The sequence below is a fragment of the Olea europaea genome, chromosome 4 (genome assembly GCF_002742605.1).
Source record: "Olea europaea var. sylvestris chromosome 4, O_europaea_v1, whole genome shotgun sequence".
Taxonomy (NCBI): Eukaryota; Viridiplantae; Streptophyta; class Magnoliopsida; order Lamiales; family Oleaceae; genus Olea; species Olea europaea.
In genome coordinates this window covers 9,361,065-9,377,478 of record NC_036240.1, presented here as the reverse complement: position 1 = coordinate 9,377,478, position 16,414 = coordinate 9,361,065, and the positions used below count along the sequence as shown (strand labels likewise).

At 33.7% G+C, this 16,414-nt stretch overlaps 1 long non-coding RNA gene across 2 annotated transcripts; it reads right to left on the bottom strand.

Annotated features, from left to right (window-relative positions):
• Positions 1-301: 301 nt before the first annotated feature.
• On the bottom strand, positions 302-6,543 carry LOC111393558. 2 transcript variants are annotated; one of them, XR_002702442.1, is made up of 6 exons: positions 6,249-6,543; positions 5,972-6,051; positions 5,753-5,895; positions 5,597-5,648; positions 5,207-5,288; positions 302-508 (listed from the first exon to the last, which is right to left on the bottom strand). It is a non-coding gene; the product is annotated as an uncharacterized LOC111393558 (long non-coding RNA). The 2 variants fall into 2 exon arrangements; XR_002702443.1 differs by having other exon boundaries at positions 303-508; positions 5,753-5,870; positions 6,249-6,541.
• Positions 6,544-16,414: the final 9,871 nt, after the last annotated feature.

Sequence of the window (16,414 nt, the reverse complement as noted above, 5' to 3'; positions counted from 1 at the left end):
ATCCACCACACAAGGGGTATTAAAAAGACGATAAATATTCTCAAGTAGTATCTTCAAATTGGGTTTGAAAAGAAGGATGAAAGCAACTAATTTACTTGTTTGATGATGGTGTGTTGGTGGAATATTGTGAAAGGGGGGAACAGTGACAGCGTGGGTTGTTGTGACTGAGTCGGGTTAATTGCATTACTCTACCTCGATCTCTTCCCTAATGTTGACGTTGAAGCGTTCTACATATGTATCGAAATTATAAATACAATCACGCATGTCCATTAACTACTCGAGAAAATTTTACGCAAACACCAATAGAAAAATAAGGCGAGAAAAGAGAGAAATTGGAAAAGAATATCTCACTTAATAGCAGTCTTCAAAAAAGACGAACAACTCTCTACACGTGTTGTTGCAGCTCCAAAAGCTTCTTGGAGTTGTTGCATGTCATCATCATCAGCCGTATCCAAATGTTGTGGTACTAGTACGCGAGGAAATTTTTTATAGATTTTCATGATACGATCTGCATTTGGAACTTCTTAGTATTATGAATTAATAAATCAATGTTTGTAATTTAATTTCTATTGGCATTTGCAAATAATGAAGGTTTATGTACATCTGCTCAAACTAAAACTATGTGAGCCATTACTTTTGAGAAATCAATCCAAAATAACTAATTATTGTAGAAGGACAAACAGAAAGAGGTCAAGAAACCTATATAACAAGAATTGTGTCAAAGATCAGATAAGTTAGGGTCGAACAAAACTCCCAAATCGAATTGAGCGGTTCAATTCGATTCGATTCAGTTCTTAAGTAAAATACATAAAAGAGTATCAAAATCGAGAACCGATGTGTTTGGTTTGATTTTCGGTTCTAGACCAAGAACCAAATAATCAAATCTTCCCAAATTTTTAAAGTTCTTTTTTTTTTTATATTAATTAAGTCAAATTATTATTATTATTTTGTTGGACAAGTTTTTATTTATTTATGTTTGTTAATTGTGTTTTTTTAATTATTTCTTGTAGAGTTTTTTCGTGTGACAAGTCAAACAATTGATGATTAACTTAAATGGTTGGTAACTACTATTAATACTTAAAAATATTTTATTTCTGTAACTTCTAATTTATATTTCATTTTTTATGTAGATTTCAAGGCATGAAACAAAGGAATCAATGATATAAAATCACCGATATTTTAGTATTATTATTTAAGTTTTGGAAATTTGTATATATTGGTGAATGAATCTTATTAGACAACTTGTTATTTGTATGATTTCAAATTAAAATATGTTATTTATAAAACTTAAGATGGAACCTGTCATTAGTTCTATTCATATAGTGTTGTTGTAAATGTAATAAAGAAAAAAAATTATAGTATGGAACCGAACCGAAAAAAATCGAACTCAATGATTCTACTTACTAAATACCCAAAAATTTCAGGCTCCACTTTAGAACCAAATCGAATCGGACCATGTCCAACCCTAAGATCAGGTCTCAAAGAAGCCAAACAATGGAAGTAATAAAGTATAGTTAGTATTAGGTTCGGACTCACAATGGACTCTTTTCTTCATAACCAATTCACCCGTGACCTGTCTTCATTTTTTACATTTTAACATGATTTAGACCAAAGATTTTTGCCAAATGCAAAAAGAAGATTGTCCTAGAAAAATACAGATATGTCTGAACATATAATCATATTGGTATTGCATTATTTTCCAATTTCAACCATAGTGCATTTCAAACCACGAGTTAGTCATGATAACAAGGTTGATATACTGAATTGTCAAGGGTCATAAATGTTCCTATTGATATGCAATCATCTAACCACATGATAGTACATTTTAACTTCAAATGCCAGTTCCATTATATTAAGATTTAGCATCGATCATAAGTTCAAATTACATCATTAGTATCCTAAACCTTATCATCAAAACAAGTTAGGGATACGCTTGCTTGATCTACAAGTACAGTTGTAAACTATGATGCTCAGACCCTTCTAATTGGCTGGAATACCTGTGTCGACATGACACGGGTATGAAATACTGGGCGGACACGGCAAATTTCAAACTGTTGGAATTTGCTGCTTCCATTGTTGCAGAAAGCCAGAAGGTCACGTACTGGTTTAGGGAAGAAAGAGGTTTGCTGTTGTAGTTGGATTGGGCCATTTTTGTTTTAATTTTTGGGCCTTTTTTTTTTTTTTTTTATTTTTTTTTTTTTTTTTTTCTTTTTGGTTTTAGGTTTTTTTTTTTTTTTTTTTTTTTTTTTTTTTTTTTTTTTTTTTTTTTTTTTTTTTTTTTTTTTTTTTTTTTTTTTTTTTTTTTTTAAAAAAATCATGGTAAATGGTGTTACAAAACTTTAAAAAAAATTAAAATGTGATTTTTCTTTGGCCAAAATGATTGAAAATTAATTATAAAATCAACATAAATAAATATTTTTTAAACAATTTAATAGCATCTTCTAAAATTAATATTTTTTTCAAAACTTGACAAGATAGAAGTATCAAATAATAGTTGATTAATCAAACGTCACTAATTGATTCATCATCTATCTGAAACTCAATTAACTTATCATGCATCTAAAATAATAGTTGATCTTATACTATTTGCTTATTAAATATTTTTTTCAAAGCTTGACAAAATAGAAGTAATCAAATAATATTTTTGATTATAAATTTGTAGTAGATTTTTGAGTGACATGTTTATCTTTTAACAATTTGCAACTAATTATTATTAAACTTTTTACACGCAATTTTTTTGGCCAAAAAAAAAAAAATGAAAGTTCAAAGATATATCCCCGAACTCGTGTCCAAAATTTCGACTCTTTTTAACTATGTCCTCATCTCCTACATTTTACAAAGTAAAAGATCCGACACCTTAGATACGTACTCGATACCCATACCCAAGTCCGAGCATTATAGGTTGTAAAAATTCACAAGAACTACTTGGAGATAATAATTATTATTAATTATATCTAATCATGTTAAACAAGCGGTAATGCCAAGTCAAAAAACTAAAATAGGACCCCCTTCATAAACTTACAACAAATCCTCACCAAGAAAAGTGTATAAGCTCAAAACAAACTCCTATACTATAGAACTAAATGCAATAATTCAAAAGCAAGCACTAGGGAACGTAAAAGCACTAGATAGAACTTCGGGCTATGATCAACTAAGAAGTTGCACATTTCTTTCTGGTAAAGATCGATTATGAAGACCAGTTAACATACAATAAAGGTATAAGTTTGAAATACATCCAGTCAAAGTGAAGAGATCATCGTAGAAACTACAGTAGTAACACGAGATTTAATGAATGTAATACGTATACCATTGCGTACAAGATGAATTTTGTTTATATAACTGAAAATGATGTAGATGGAATTGGAAGTTTCAGTTTCAAATCCCTCATAGTGCAAATCCATATTCTGGTATAGGTCACATCTCCTACCACCATCATGCTTCTCTGTGTGGCATAGATCTAAACTGCCAAGACCTATATGCAAGCTTTTGTTCTCTCAAGTTCTCGAAGCTATAGATCTCAATTGTAAGTTTTGATTTCATTATCACGTGGAGGTGGGTTTGCCACGGCACCTGCAGTCTTGGGTTTTCCTTTTCTTTTTTTCCTTTCAATTATTTATACTATCCATTTTCTTTTTTCTTAAATTTTCTTCTCAAAGATGAAAATTGTAATCTGGAAAACAATGTAAACAGTGGCTAGTTTGACAAAAACTTAATATCATACCATTTAGCAAAGTGGCCGATCAAAAGTGTCCAAAATTGACAATTACTCTTCAAACGGTAACTTCAGTACAAATTCGTAAGAGTAATATCCTCCTTGAAACTAATAATTAGGGTAAAAGAAATTCAAAATCCATTTCCAATTTTTCACACAATCTTTGTAAGTTTTAGCAAGTGTTCAATGAAATGTCCATCACATTTGATTTAGATTTTTGAGGCATTAGCTATAACAATCAACATTTGCTTGATGTTAGCAAAATATGTTCTATTTGACTGATTTTTATACCTCGTGTCTTTGGTATTTGCAAATAACTGCAAAAAATTTAGTAGAAAAGAAGATTATGGAAAGTGAGATCTTGACTGAATTGGCCATCTAAGTTTCCTATTTGGTTTGCATTTTCTTTGGTTTAATAAAAGTTAAAGCCTAAGATATATATGAACAAGTAGAGGTAAGAAGAGATGAATTGCACATTTGCAATACGTCTTGCATAGGCCTACGGAGTCCGTTAATCAAAATGGATAAAACAGTTCATATGAGGGAGAGACCGTATCAAAACTAACACGGTTTGAGAAAATTTAATTTTACTGAATATTTTGGTGATATAGATCTGAATCAAGTAGAGTACTAGCCAGCCTCGATTTTTGGAAACTTGTTCTATTTATCAAAAGAATAAAGAGCCAATGTCAAGAGTGTCTTTTACTTTCAACCAACTTGAGAGAATTTTCAAGTCTCCTTCCAAACTAACACTAATATTTTTTTTAGAAAGGAAATTTGGTTTTAGAAATAGTAGAGAATATAAAAGTAGTTTTTCCGAAAGGATAGAATAATACTTGTTTAATTCTTAGCCCTCAATAGGAAGAAGAGTGTTCTTAAGGTAAAATTTTCCCTCATGACTCTAAGGGGTAGCTCAGTGGTCAAGCCTTGGATTTGCTCCTCAATGGTCATCAGTTCAAGTCTCTTCAGACCCACTGAGGTGAGTACCCGACTCTAAATTTCAGGGTCCCGTGGAATTAGTTGAGGTGCCCGTAAGCTGATCCGGACACACACGATCATTAAAAAAAAATTCCCTCATGAGAGAAAACTCAATGAAATAGTTTTGCACCGAACATGACCAAAATGTGAGATTGAGAACAACGTTAATGAAAGTGAAGCATAGAGTGGATTCTACAATCATCTTCAATGATGCGCAACTTCTAGCATCGTTCTAAGAGGGTTAAATATACCATCACACAAAAAAATGAATATGCATATCTGGGCAAAGTCAAAGCATATGCATCGCATATCTTAGTTAGAAAGTACTTTTTGGTAGTGCTCATAAGTCATAGATTCTTACGAAAAGCGTGGGTAGTAAGTGATTGTAAGTTGTGGATCCTAAAAGTGTATGGATAAAACATATGTTTCATCAGCTTAAATAACCAAACATGCTCAAAGAATAAAAAGAACTAGAGCTGAAAATGTTAGGAAGAAGAATTAAATGAAAGAACTGACCAACAATATCATCATCATAAGGAAATTTTCCTTTAACAAGTGCTTCTACAAACAAGACGACAAGCTCAGCCCCACATGTAAGCTGAAAATGAGTGTTAATGTTAAAAGTCAATGCTTTGAAGAAGGAACCGAAGTTAATCAAAATCTCTGAAAAATCCTTTTTCTCAACAAATTAAAGTCATGATGCTTCAAAGTTAGCCAAGAAAGAATAAATTAAACCCCCATTTGTTTCTCATTTTTGGAAGAATGAGAATGAAAAATATAGCCGTTATGGGTCTCACACAAGAGATAAAAATTCAAATTTGGTGGTTTGATGTGATTGATAATGATCATATTTTTCATTTTAATGAGAAAAGAATGGGAACCAAACAGGGGCTAATATGTCTCTACCTCTCATAGCTCCATGCTAGAAGCATATATAGCCAAACGTCAGTATCAATATCTGCAGTAAATTCAGTATTACTATTAAAAATTATATCTTTGGCAAAAATTTCCTGGGTGATTTATCATAATGCATAGGTTTGTCAATTGGTTGTAAGTTATAACCTAGACTCCATTGTCATTGTTTTGCAGAAAAAGGTTAGCCTGTCCATTTTCTAATTGCACGCAAGCACCGGATTGCAGAATATTCAAGGCATCCAAATACCTCTTGGCCGCAATATATCTGTCCTTGATAAAGAAAGAATTACCTAAAAATGGAAAGAAACCAAAATTGACAGTATTAATTATATTCAAACTAAGAAGGAATATATTTATTGTATGTACCTCACACTAAAGGACTTGTACATCTGTTGAGCCCCATAGTGATTGCCTTCATCTACGGCTTTCTTGATATTCTCAATGTTCTGCAATTAACATTGAAGGAATCTCAGAAAAGGAGGAATGCAATCTCACATTTCCAAATTCAAATTGATTAACAGAAACAGCAAAATGAATCGGGGAATTTGATAAAAAAACAAAACAAAAATTAATAACCAGGTAATTGACAACAAAAGTATAAATGTAATTATGAAAAAAATGGGAACCATAGTTAGAACGATACCTCTTTAGCCGAAGACAATAAGACTCTTTTAGCTCTCTCCCGGAACATAGCTCTTTGTCAATAAATGAAAATATATCTAAATAAACAAACAGAAATCTCACTGAATGTTCAGCATAGATCGGCAACGGGAGAACAAAACTATAAAATGTAACGACGTCTATTTTCGATGTATTTTTTCCAAATGGGTTACGTTTTATTCAAAATGACCTTCTTGTGAGGCCCAAAGTGCAAAAGAGCCCTAGCTTTGCATTTCAAGTTTTATAAGGGAAAAATCATGTCTCGGCCATTAGGTATGTTTGCATCAACTCAATTTCCAGAGACCATGTTTCAAATGTAAGAGTCAGGTTAAATAATAATATTATTGACTTAAATTGATCTGCCCACACCAACCTTAACTGTCCCCCGTCCCTCGTTGATATCCCCGACCTTTACCCTATCGGCGACTTCTTTAGTAGAGAATTGATCGTCACTCAGTGACGATTGAGTTTGTCGACGTTTGGGATTGAACAGAGCTAGTATAATTTAAATCACTTTTTTAAAATTGAAAATTAAAAAACTTCTGCTGTAATGTATAGAGTACTTATCGGAGCAAATAATTTGAATTCTCATCGTCAAAAATTTAATGCATTGAATTTGTGATCAGTTCGAATAACTAAGTTTGGAGAAATTAATGGCATGTGTCCATATTTCTTGAATTTGTGACATGTGTCCTATGCACTTTAATATATGACCTATGACTTGATTCAGTAACCCGTGGTCAAATCTATTGGATTTGTTAAATGTGATCTGAGCCAATGGTCTGCGACTAAATCTTTTGAATCTGTGACATATGACCTATGCACTAGACACGTGACCTACAACCTAATTCAATGGCATGTAAACAAATCTCTTGGGTATGCGATCAAATCTCTTGAATTCATCACCTGAGACCTATGCACTTTGACATGTATCCTGTTACACGTGACCTTGACTTGATCCACTGGTAGGTAAACAAATCTCATTGATGCATAACTTGATCTAATGGTCTGTGATCTAATCTCTTAAATTTGTGACTTATGACTAGTGCACTTTTATATGTGATACCTGCACTTTGATAGGTCACATATTTAAGATATCAATCCCGTCACATGGCCAGGGAGTTGGTGACGAACTATGGCGAGGCTGACGTGACCATTGGATGGGGAAAAAAAGAAGAATTAAAAAAGAAGAACGGGTTAAGGCAACTGGTTCAACCTTTAGTGTCTCTTATATTCCCCTACGAAGATAGAGAGAGAAAATACCCAAATCAAATTTGAAACCCTTTGTCCTCCAATCAAGGCGATCCCCGTTGTAAGAGTCACCATCTCTGGCGACCGTCTGAAATCTCAAGCATTCTTCGACATCGCGCCCCTCGACTGTGGTACCCAGCGAATCACGATGGGAATCCGTAGAGGCTCTGATTTGTCGGAGTAGTCACCGTGTTTTTCACTTCTAGCACCCAACAAAATCAACACCGAGCTCATCTTTTGATCTGCCATCATTTCATCGTTGTGCTCAGGTTTGAGCATTCAAGTTTTTGTTGATTTTGTAGTCTAAGTTTCCGTCAAGACTGCCCTTCGTTTTTGGTTTTGAAGTATTTGCTGGATTTTGTTGGTGCTCTTGTTTTAGCGTTTTTGCTTCCAATTATGTGTGTAAGTTCTTAGTTGGATTAAAAAAAAAAAAAAGGAATAAAGTTATCTCAGCTCTTTTCTTTCTTCACAGCAATTGGGCCTTTTGAGTTATGAGCATTTGAGTTCCCAATTTCATTTCTATAAAAGCACAGATTTTTTCTATTATTTTCTATTCTTTTTGGAAGGGAAGTAAGAACACTCGAAAGGGAAAAATCACAAGGTGCAAGTTTAGAGATCAGCATGTTTCAATTGCCTGCTAATTAGCACAGTACAACTTGTTCACTCACCATTGGTCTAGTTCTTACCAGATGTAGAACTTGAATTGTCTGGTGTTGGTGGAGATTTATGGGCTTCAATGAACTTACTAAAAAAAAAAACTTCAAGAAGTTCCTTAGTGGTTAATGAAAATTGAGAATTGATTTACAGTTTACATCACGAACTCTCTAATCCACTTTGCTTCTTATGAATGGGTTGACTAATTGTGTACTATGTTACTTCAATATGAGATAGACACACCACTTTATGGCTGTATTGCAAATGTGATTCTAGTAGTTGAAACAATTAGAATTTGTTAACTTGTCTGGGAAACGTCAAGTTTCATCTCATCCATTCGGTTATGAATCCCCAACTTATTTTGGATCAAAATAGATGGAATGTTGTTTTATCAAGGCCTTACTTGTTTCTTCAATATAAAGGTTATTCACTGTCTTAGATATGCTTCAATCTCAATTTGTTTGTTGTGCAGAATGGTTGGAAGGAACTTCGGGATCTGTCATAAATGCAGAGCGAAGACCCACTTCTTTGATGACTGCCTAAAGAAACGGCCATGCACATCGTGCAAACGTGGATTTGAGAAATGTTTCATTGTGGAGGAAAAGGGTGCGAATAAAGGAAAATTATTTCTTCGTTGTAGTTACAATTTTGGTTTTTGGAGTTAGGTTGTAACAGACGAATCAGGCGGTGCATCTAGCAGCGATGGCGCTTGCGTCGTTAACCCCACAAAGAACGAAATAGGAGATGAAATGTCCCACATGTTTGAATCTCAAGTCCGTCTGACTGACGAAGAAGAGCTCAAGATTTTGGTGGATGTCACAATTCGAATGGAGAAAGTAAGTGCATTAGTGAATGCAAAAGGAAAGCGGCTAACTTGATTAGTAGATGTTGATTGAATATTTTCTTTACATTAGTTATTTGGCAAACTTTAGTTATGTAACTCGACCCTATGTTTGTGTATTGGAACTTTTGTCGTGTTGTATTTTGAACATTTATGGTTGAACGGATGTTAATGACACATTGTACATGGAAGTTCAGCTTATGTTGGATAATTTTTAACGGCCAAAACTCCCTACCCAAGGGAATTGTTTCCAAATAAAGACTGCTCAATCCGTTATTTATGAATATTTATGTGTGATCTATTGAGTATGCACCACAATGTGTGGTTTTTGTAGACATATATTACATTCAATAAATTGTGTAAATCAACTAGACCATGTTCAATTACAGCCTGGTAATTGAACTAAAAAAATATAGAACCTGTCTTTAAAAAAAATCAACTATACATATATTACATCCAAAAAAATATAGAACCTGTCTTCTTGTTTTCCATCTCCCGAAACACATTAGAAGCAAGCATCGAAGTTGATTATCAATAAGACATGCTGCTATTGAACTAATGGTAAGATACATTAATACTAAAGTAAATGAAAACTGAAAACTCCTAACTATATGTTGCAAGCCATAAAGTATGCATTTGTCAACAGCTTGCTTCATTGAAAGAGGTTCCAAATCATTTGACAAAAGCTTGCTCCATCGAACAAAAAACTATGAGACCATCATATTGGCATATTGCATACCATCATAAATTTAATGGCAGCATCAAAAACTCCTTTCACATTCTGCATAAACAAAGTAGTTAAGTAAGAATCCACCACACAAGGGGTATTAAAAAGACGATAAATATTCTCAAGTAGTATCTTCAAATTGGGTTTGAAAAGAAGGATGAAAGCAACTAATTTACTTGTTTGATGATGGTGTGTTGGTGGAATATTGTGAAAGGGGGGAACAGTGACAGCGTGGGTTGTTGTGACTGAGTCGGGTTAATTGCATTACTCTACCTCGATCTCTTCCCTAATGTTGACGTTGAAGCGTTCTACATATGTATCGAAATTATTAATACTAAATGTACTTCAAATCCAATATGGAGTAATGCATATCGCTAAAACTACCTACGATTTCTTAGAAGTGGACTCCAACAGGCTCTTGCGCTAGAGTTTCTTTAGTATGCCCTTTCTGCATACCGACTTCGGATCCAGTGTGCTCTTGCTCAATGTATTATGCGAATTAATACAATTATTGGGGACTTGAGAAGCATGTGTAAACAGATATTAATTTCATGATTGGACTTTGCGCTTATAAGTAGACTACCTTTATTTTTAATCCAATCCATTATTGCCTGTGACCACCGTTCATCATTTGCAGACTGCAGCAAGGTCTATCACTTGTGCAAAAGCTTGCCACATAGCATCGTGTCTCAATTGTAAAGGAGTAGTAATTAGACCATCGTAGTGTACTCGAACTTTCGTGTGCGCTATAGTAACATCTTTCCTCCATCTATGCAGTATGTACCTCTCTGGCATCCATGTCACATCATTAAGGCTCAGAATTACTAGTGCATGCCTACACACCATTCCACGAAACTCAAACAAGTGGCAGCTGCAAATGATTTCACATTTCTCTTTCTCAAATGACACCAAGAATTTTTTTCCTCCAACAACCATCAGTTACACGGACTTCCTCTACCTCATAATGCTCAACAAACATTCATCAGATCTAGATATGATATCACTATAAACCTTTCCCGTAAACTCGTCTTGGGCCTCCCTGAACTTGGAATGTGTTAATTAACTGAAATTGCTGTTCCATTTCAAATTGCGTTGCACGAGGTACCATTTGTGAGAACGACCTAAAATCGGTCTGGAACTCCTTCTCAACCTTACTCCTTAGGGCACACTCATACTGTTCCACAAACTGCTTAAAAGATGTCTTTAAATACAGATATCCATAAAAAATGCATTCATACTCACTTCTTTATGTCGTCGACATACCAGCTCAAAAATAAGTTTTGAAATAGCACGGAACCCAACGAGCTCTGTTATCATACAATCCCGATAACCAATCATTATCTTGTAAGGCATAGATGTCAATCACTGCTTTCCAACCACCTTCAAATTCTTGAACAAACTGTGATTTACACACCAATTCATGTATAGCCCCCAAATATTGAAGCCTTATCCACGTGGTAGCCAAATTTCTTTGGCAACTTTTTTAAAATATGCCACAAGCACCTCTGTGCTTCGTATTTGGAAAAACAATTTGAATTGCATTTTTGCATGGCTCAATCTTGATCCTTAATTATCCCTTGTGGAGCTTGACCTTGCATGTACAAACAAAAGTATTTGTATCTTCATTTGATAGCAAACCACAACCAAGTAATATCGACTGCCCATGATGATTGACGCCAACAAATGGAGCGAAAGGCATGTCGTAGTTATTAGTCTGATAAGTAGTATCGAACGTAATGACATCGCTGAACTCCTTATATGATTGTCTACAATGATTATCTGCCCAGAAAACATTTTTCAATCATGACTTGTCGTCTACGTCCATACTAAAGTAAAAACCCGAGCATTGGGCTTGCATTTTTGAGAAGTATGATTGTATTGCTGCGACATTTTCCTCCGCAAGCCTTAGTTGTTCTATATAGTTTCGACGGTCTTTTTCAATGCATGTCATATTCTCATATCCGCCTGCTTCTACAACTACAGAGTTGTAGATTTTGTGTAATGGAATTCCTGTCAAATTATTCACTTCAAGCTTCCGTTTGACATGCACACTCAATTCTCGATTGTATCGATATAATCTTGACTTCGATGAACTTGTTTCATGATTATGGTCAAGGTGGACTGTGTTAATTCTCTAGGTTCTATAGATATCTGAAGATGCAGAGATCCTCGCTTTACAATCTATATGAATTGTTGGTTGAGGCTTTAATGGATAGCCTGTACTAACGCCTCTTCGGCCTTATGGCTATATGTCAATGTGAAATACCTGATGACTCCGTCATCCTCCTTTTTTGAATTTCTTTTCTTAATAGGAAAGTCTATTGCATATGCATACTTTTTGTAAAGCTCAAACATCTCCATCTCATATTTGAACACCATACCCACCTTCGGCACTATCACACCATCTTCCCCTAACGTTTCACCTCCTACTGTGTTTACATTCTCATTATCGGATTCAACCACAATATCATCACAATCGTCTTCCACATCATCCATAATTCCTTCTGCAGCAAAACAGATTGGTCAATGTGGGCAGTATTTCGTAAAGGTAAAAACATAAAACCAGTAAAAATGTTCAATACTATGTCACCCGAAACAATTCCTAATGAAATAGAAACATGATAATCACCAAGTTACTGGTATTTTACCTAAACCAGATGCAAAATGACAATCACCAAGTTACTGCTATTTCACAACCAGTGGCAACATGACAACCTATATTCATAATCAATAATTTCAAATTTGTACACATTTATTTCTATTCTGGTTCCAAGCCTTAACTAATAAACCCAATACTGCTATTTCACAACAACTAGTGGCAACATCACAACCGACATTCACAACCAACAATTTCAAATTTGTACACAGTTATTTCTATTCTGGTTCGAAGTCTTAACTAATAAACGCAATAGCACTATCACACACCTCCGTGTTGTTGGGCCTTGTTCAGCTAGACTGATTTTCAAGCGGAGTCGGAGATGAAGAACATGAGCTGGTTTTCCAGCCTTACTTTCTTCTATCGGGAGCTGGACAACACGAAATGACGATGAGGTGAAGCTTCATAGCTGGAGAAAGCCGAGGCAAGAAGGCGTTGCTTCAATCCGAAATCGCCAAGAAATTGGAAAATCAACATCAACGTCGGAACTCTAAATCACAAGCATTATTTGGGAAGGTGGAGAGATAGTTTTCCCTTTGGGGTTCTCTGAAGTTGTGTGGCTGGAGGTATAAGAGAGAGTTCTTCAATTTGGGGTGGGGGCGTTTTCTTTCACGTAAAGACCGGGTCATTTTCCTCCCCTCTTTCCCTCATTTTTCTTAATTTATTGTAGCGGGATTTTATTTTATTGTAGCAAGATTTTAAATTCCTGCCACCAACGTTGTCACTGAACCTGGCCGTTTAGATTAATTCTTCAAGATATTTGGTCATAGAAACTTGATCTGTTGTGACCTATACACCTCCACCTCTCTTTGATTTTCATCCGAAAAGAAGTACGTTATAATGATGCTAGACGATTCATTTGACTAGAAAACAAATTTTAGAGAGACAAATGCAATGTAGAGAGATTGAGATTTTAAGTGCAACTAAAATACAATGGGACAAGTAAAAACAATGGTACAATTATAACCACATGTCATGTTCTCAAATTTTGTGAGTATTTTTTTACTACTTTATTAACAAAGGATGTAAATAACTTCCAACATCTCGATTTTAGAATATTAATTAACAAGGTTTGATCTAGAAACCGTAACAATATTAATTTAAGAAACACTTCAAAACCTCTTCTAATAAAACCTCTCAAACTTCCAAAATATTTACATTTATACTAAGTAATAAAGATTTCGGCACAACAACTTTAAAATGTTTAAAGTTATCCACACGTGCCGATTGAAATAATAAAATCATGTTGTAAGGAGGTACTTCGTATTAAAACATAACTAATAAAACATAAGAATTGATGTAATACTATATATTTTCGAAAATAGTAACTTGTCAATGAGTTCATTAACTCACGGGTCGTCGCCAACACTAAACCATCTGTTCTGTTGTCCTAGCACTTGCGCCAACTATTTGAAAATCTTGGCTACCGAAGATTTTATAGTTCAAGAACATAAACGTCTCCTCTAAACAAAATATGGTATATATATGTGTGTTGTATATTCAAGTATGCTCAAACAAGTTCATGTATACACATTTAAGAATGCAAGACAAGTATAATTGTGCAAGTGAAGCTCAAGTATACGAAATCAATAATGCAAGACAAGTACAAGTTTGTAAGAAAAACTCGGGAATGCATGAGAAGCAAAGCATGGCCCCTTACGGTTCTAATATCTTGCCTTGAGCACTCAATAATCAATAATGATTAACAAATAATCAAGATATCACCAATGTCTCATAATAACATGAAACTCGTTCCTAACCCTGAATTGGTCCTATGAAGGCCTAGTGACAAAATCAGGTACACTATTCGTTTTATCACATATCTCAGAATCATAGGTTGCTTCAAATACAATGTGTACAAAAAGGGTATAGTTGACTGACTGTAACAAGTAAATGATGATCACAAGTAGATGTTGCCCCGACCATGATGTCATGATGAAATCAAGTACAGTATTTGTTCTATTGTTCATCTTGGGATCATAAAATTGCTACAAATATAGTGCATAACAAGAATAATAAGGGGTGTACGATGAAGCAATCATAGTCATACATGACATGGGATGTGTATAAATATCTTTAAAAAACTTATAAATGTAGGTCAACTATTTTCAGTAGGATTTCAAATATTAAGTATCAAGGTACAAGTACACAGATCACTCANTAAAAAACTTATAAATGTAGGTCAACTATTTTCAGTAGGATTTCAAATATTAAGTATCAAGGTACAAGTACACAGATCACTCATTAATAACACATAGACAAAACATGTTTTCAGTCAAAGCATGTAAACATATTACGCCAGCCTGTAGTATTTGAGACGTAATTTATCATTATTTTAATCCATAGTCACAAAGGATAAGTATAAAGAATAGTCATTCACTGTTCGAGAAATATGTGCATGTGTTGATACCCAGAGGCGGCCCTGAGGGCGCGCGAGTTGAGCGACCGCACAGGGCCTCAAATTTGTAGGGACACCAATTTTTTTTTGTTATAGTTGTATATTTATTTATAATTAAATATTTAAAATATAAAATTTTTATTATTATGCAAAAGATATTAAAATTAAGAATAATGTGACTAACTAGTTATAATTTCCTTGAATATAATATTCTTAAATAGTGTTCATACATTAAATAATGTGAGGGAAAAGGAAAAAGTCGAAAAGAGATCAGGCCGACCTGAGAACTGAGAGAAGAAAGAAAAATTGAGCAACCGCCTTTTCCAATCATTTTTTTTGGAGAGAATAATTAAAGAAACCAACCATCTTTTTCAATTGCCTCAAAGATAATTGAGGCAGAAAAGATAGAAACCCAATTGCCTCAAAGATAATTGAGGCAAAGAAGATAGAAACCAACCGTTTTTTTGAAGAAATCATTTTTTTTCCAATTATCTTTAATTTGACTCCAAAAATTTCTCTATTTTCTTTAAGCAACGATTGACGATTTATATTTTTTATTGAACTCTCGCTGAAAATTTGAATTATATGTTATCTTTTCTTTATTATCTTTTCGTCAATCTTATTCTGTGATTTCACTGATTTGAATTCTTTTTGCAAGAACTTGTTAAAATTTGAATTCGGTTTGCCTGAACGCGGGGACTGAGGATTGAGAAAGCACGACATAATTTTCTTCCAGAGAAGTTGAACACTTACAAGTGAGTTTTTGTTTCCTTAACATATATTTTCTTCAATAATTTCTTTGAATATTCAAGAAAATATAAATTCTTTTTTAATATTTTTTTCAACGTTTTGAAGATGGATTCATCATTTATAATTTATAATTATTAATTTAATAAGTGAAATCAATTAACTGTGAAGAGATTTACTGTTAAGTGAAATCAATTAATTGTGAAAATGGGTTCACTGTTCATAATTTATAATTACTAATTTGATAAGTGAAATCTACTAATGAAATTGATTCATTGAATTTTTACTACCCTCTAACTCTCTTTTCATTGATTGGTGATACACGGGTTTTTGAAGAATCAAGATTGATTTAATTCCTGTTACTGTTGCATCTGCTGGAAGAAAATTTTCAAAATTGAAGTTATTAAAATCTTATTTATGATCAACTATGAACGATTGAATGGATTGATTTGGATATCTATTGAGCAAAACTTTCTAAAAAATATTGATTACGAAAGTTTAATTAGTGAATTTGTTTTTAAAAATGCGAGAAAAAATATTTTTACATGATTTGTAACATTTTCAAGCTTTACACTTGACTTGATTAGTATATTTGTTTCAAGGTTTGCTTATATGGAATTGCACGAAGAGGTTAGTGGTTTGAATGGTTCTTTGTTGATGACACATGAATTTTGATGAAGTTCGAGAGATGTTTTTGAGCTTTATTTATGTTTTTCTTGTCTGTGCATGTTAAAAAAACAAATATTTAAATATCATATTTTTGCAATGAAATAATATTATTGAAATATTTCTTTTACTCTATGTTTTAATCACTTGAAGTGGGCACCATTTAAAAATTTTGCACAGGGTATCTAGAATCTTAAGGTCAGCTCTGT